This window comes from Miniopterus schreibersii, assembly GCF_964146895.1.
Source record: "Miniopterus schreibersii genome assembly, chromosome: 16".
Taxonomy (NCBI): domain Eukaryota; kingdom Metazoa; phylum Chordata; class Mammalia; order Chiroptera; family Miniopteridae; genus Miniopterus; species Miniopterus schreibersii.
The window spans coordinates 20,303,177-20,307,821 of record NC_138116.1 but is presented as its reverse complement, the minus strand read 5'-3'; the positions used below and the strand labels follow the sequence as shown (position 1 = coordinate 20,307,821).

The 4,645-nt window shown below is 40.0% G+C and overlaps 1 pseudogene across 1 annotated transcript; it reads left to right on the top strand.

The window, feature by feature from the left end:
- The first annotated feature begins 2,771 nt into the window (after nt 1-2,771).
- On the top strand, nt 2,772-3,387 carry LOC308568712 (small ribosomal subunit protein eS8 pseudogene; annotated as a pseudogene). The gene has a single exon. The product of its transcript is annotated as a small ribosomal subunit protein eS8 pseudogene (transcript).
- Nucleotides 3,388-4,645: the final 1,258 nt, after the last annotated feature.

The window sequence follows — 4,645 nt, the reverse complement described above, 5'->3', positions numbered from 1 at the left end:
GAGGGAGAGAAAGAGAAGGGAGTGGGGTTGGGAGAAGAGATCCTCTGGAAAATAATGTCAAGGGGGAAGGGCAGTGAGAAGGATGGAAAGGTATGTAAGAAAGGGAAAAGCATTTTTAAGGGGAATTTTCTAAACTTCACAAACTGTGGACTGCAGCCCTCATTGGCCAAAGCTGATGGATGCAAGTATAATAACTTTTTCTATGGAAATTAGTAGAAAAAAACAATTCAAGAGCTAGAGAGAACTTCAAAGAGTATCTAATACATCTAATTTTTTCTTCCTTTTTAAAAAATGTATTTTTCAATTATAGTTGCCATATAATATGCTATTCATTTCAGGTGCACAACATAGTGATTTGACATTTATATAATTTACTCCAACACCTAATTTTATAGATGAAGAAACTAAAGCACTGAGAGGTTCCAGAGACAGAGAAAGGATTTGGGTGGCACTATTGGAAAGTCAGGAGATTCTGAAAATCATCGAGAGAAAATAATGTCTTTTAATAGTTCTTGATATTTAAGTGAAACAGGTGATGGAAACTCATCTGCTCTTGAGTGGGCCGTGCTACCCACCATCTGCTAGGGCTGAGCGAAATAGGAACTCAAGCTCTGTTCCTCCTTGTCTTGTTCCACTCTTTGGGTTAGGTTACATTGGCCCTGGAGTTGACAAAAAGAGATCATGGGAAGATCGAGCAGTGAGGAGGAAAGAGTGCCCGTCCTGAGTTCTGGCACTGGCTCTGCCACTTACTAGCCACTGACATCCCAGGCAGGTCATTTAATCCATGCATTTCTCAGTTTTCCAAAATGAAAATAATAACATCTATTCCGTGTAGTACTTGGGGGAATAAGTGAAAGAATGCTTAGTATAAAGTGTACAGCAATTCACCAAAGCAATAAATATGGCCAAAATGAGAGAGGGAGAAAATTCTTCCTAACCAGAAATCAAGGAGATGGGAAATAAACAGCAATGAGGTACCACTTTCACTTACCAGATGAAGATGAAAAGAAAACGAAGCTAGCAATACTGGAGGGTGTGGAAGCAGATATCCTTATATATTGCTCAAAGGAGTATAAACTGTAAATTGGTACACTTCTGAAGGTGAGTTTGACAATGTGTATCAAGAGCCTTAAAAAATGTTCATACTCTTTGATCCAGAGTTTTGCTTCTAGATATTTAGCCTAAGGAAACAATCAAATGTAGGGGGGAAAAGACCTATGTCTCTATCTATAAGTCTGTTCTTGATATGATAAGAAGAAATATAGTAAATATGAGTTTTCACAACCTTCCTTCTCCTATAAGGCAAGAAGAATGTTTTGCTACTAGATCAGTAAAATGAGGGGATTGGGTCCTGGAGAAAATGAAATACAGCTTTAATTTAATTTACATGGAAAAAGACAGATGTTTACAGGAAAGTGAGATGAATTTTATCAGAATAGTTGGGGTTGGGGAAGGAAGAGATGATAGGAAAAGGAAGGGAAGGGAGGAAACAGGAGAAAGTGTGCTAGTTGGGAGAGAGGCTTCAAATAATTGTCCTATGTGTGAGGCATTGAGAAAGAGGGAGAAGAGAGGATTTTGAGAAGCTTTGCCATGTCTTATTAATGTAATCTCCCTTTGGTTTCATCTTGAGAGAGTCAAGATTTACTTTTTCTTTGAAGGGTCACCCCAGTTTCAGTGCTCTCTGTAGGGTCAGCTGAGGCCTTTGAAACTACATCACAATTTAATTTCTGCCTCTGCCCAGTTGTGCTTCTGTCTCTTTTCTTTCACAGGCGTTGAGCCAAAGCTCATTCCCTAAAAAACCTCCTGCCCACTAATCTCCCTCTCAGAGTTGGCTTTCAAAGGAACACAACCTGTGACAATGTCAACATCTATAATCATCAGGGAAATGCAAATTAAAACCATAAGGAGATGCCCAGCCGGGTGTGGCTCAGCGGTTGAACTTGGACCTAGGATCCAGGAGATTGCAGTTTGATTCCCGGTCAGGGCACATGCCCGGGATGCGGGCTTGATCCCCAGTCAGGGGCGTGCAGGAGGCAGCCAATCAATGACGACTCTCCCATCGTTGATGTTTCTATCTCTCTCTCTCTCCCTCTCGCTTCCTCTCTATGAAATCAATAAAGATATATTTTTTAAAAACCCAAACCATAAGGAGATGCCATTTCACATCTACTAGAAGGGCTAAAAAAGACTAACAATACCAAGTGTTGGTGAAGATGTGGGAAAAACTGGAACTCTCATACATTGCTTGTGGGAGTGTTAAATGATAGAACCATGTTACAGAATTGTTTGGCAGTTTTGTTTTTTTTTAAATCCTCACCCGAGGGTATGTTTTTATTGCTTTTAGAGAGAGGAGGGGACAGAGAGAGTGAGAGAGAGAGAGAAAGAGAGAGAGAGAGAGAGAAACATCAATCAGTTGCCTCCCATACGTGCCCAACTGGAATCAAACCCACAACCTAGTATGTGCCCCAACAGGAAACGAACCTAAAACCTTTTTGGTGCACAGGATGACACTCCAACCAACTGAGCCACCTGCCCAGGACTGTTTGGCAGTTTTTAATAAGGTTAAATATACATTTAGCCTATGACCCAGCAATTTCATTCTTAAGTATGTCCAAAGAGAAATGAAGACAAATATTCATAAAATTGTATAAGAATGCTCATAGGTAGCCTTAGTTATAATAGTCCCAAACTGGAAATAACACAGATGTTCATAAATAAGAAAATGGATAAATAAATTGCAATGTAGTCCTCTTTCCAGCCGGGACTGAATCATGGGCATCTCTTGGGACAACTGGCACAAGTACTTCAAAACCGGAGGCAAGAGAAAACCCTACCACAAGAAGTGAAAATATGAGCTTAGCGTTGGCCCTGCTGCCAACACCAAGCTTGGTTTCCAGTCACATACACATAGTCTGTGTGCGGGCAGGCAGCAAGAAGTACTGTGCCTTGAGGCTGAACGTGGGCAACTTCTCCTGGGGCTTTGAGTGTTGTACATGCAAAACAAGAATTATTCATGTCTATATGAGTCCAACAAACTGGTCCTCACCGAGACCCTCGTAAAAAACTGCATCATGCTCATTGCCAGCACACTGTACCAACTGACAGTGGTATGAGTCCCACTGGGCACTGCCCCCGCACTGCAAGAAGGGGGCCAAGCTGACTCCTGGGGAGAAAGAGAGTTTAAACAAAAATCGATCAAAGACAATTCAAAAGAAATATGATGAAAGGAAAAAGAATGCCAAAATCAGCAGCCTTCTAGAGGAGGACTTCCAGCGGGGCAAGCTGCTTGCATGCATCGCTCTAAAACCAGACCACTGTGGCCAAGCAGATGGCCATGTGCTGGAGGGCAAAGAGCTGGAGTTGTACCTGAGGAAAATCAAGGCCTAGAAAGGCAAATAAATCGTCCTCCCTCTTATCTTATCTCAGATAATAAAGGTGTTTATTGTTCTTAAAAAATTGTAGTTAAGTCCTAAAATACTACTCAGCAATATAAAAGAAAGAACTACTGATACACATGTATAAATCAAAAACGTCGTATAAAAGAAGACACACACATACACACACACAATGAGTAGCACACAGAAGAACCTCAATAAATGTTTAAGAAGCAGGTAAGAAGATATTAGTTTTTTAAAGGACCAAATTATAATAATTATAGAAAAGATTTCCTTCTCCTGAGTTATGTTAAATTGTAAGATTCTCTTGAGAAACTCCTTGATGAAAAATCCTGTGAATTCTTATTCTTCGCAGTGGTTTTTCCTCCCCCATTAAAATGGTTAAGCTTTGATATCCACAGGAGTGGCAGAATCAGGTCTATAGTGTCTGACTGCATCATTTGCAGGTGAGTGGAAATGCTAAAAGTACATTAATATAGTAACAGTGGTGAGAGAAATAAATAAAAAAACTACCATTGGTCTCCCAGTGTGGTAGATCAGCATTTGGCTGCTACTCCACATAATCTTGCCAATATCACTCTCAAGGCAATTCCTCTTATAAAATATGGTACAATCACCACCCTATTTTGAACATGGGTATTTAATCTCAGAAAAAGTATTTAAAGCATTTGAAATATCTGAAGAGACAAGTTGATTTTTATGGAGCCGTTTGATGTTAAACTGCTGTATTCTGCTAAGGTTAATACTCTGAGGTATACGAAAATTAGAAGAGAGAGAGTCCTTTAAGGGGTTTCATAGCCTAAAAAACTAAACATGAAAGAATGCCAATCGACTCTCAAGAAAAAGATTTTTGCAAACACACAAAGCTATTTTAAAATTCCCTTTTATATAATCCAACGCCACTGGCTGCCATCTTCAAAATCTGGAAGCAGACTACTGATGAGGTTGCCAGATTAAGCTAATAAAAATACAGGATGTTCGAAAAAATTTGAATTTCAGATAAACAATGAAAAGTTTTTAGTATAAGTATACTCCCCAAATATTGCATATGTTTAGTATGAGCATGCCCCATGAAATAGGGGATTGAACCAGCAACCTGGGTATGTGCCCTGACCAGAATTGAATCTGCCACCTTTCGGTGTATTGGATGATTCTCCAACCCACTGAGCCACTCTGGCCAGGGCTGCAAGTCAAATTTAACTAGGTGTCCTGTACTTTATCTGGCAAACCTAGGGGATAATTACTTGGTC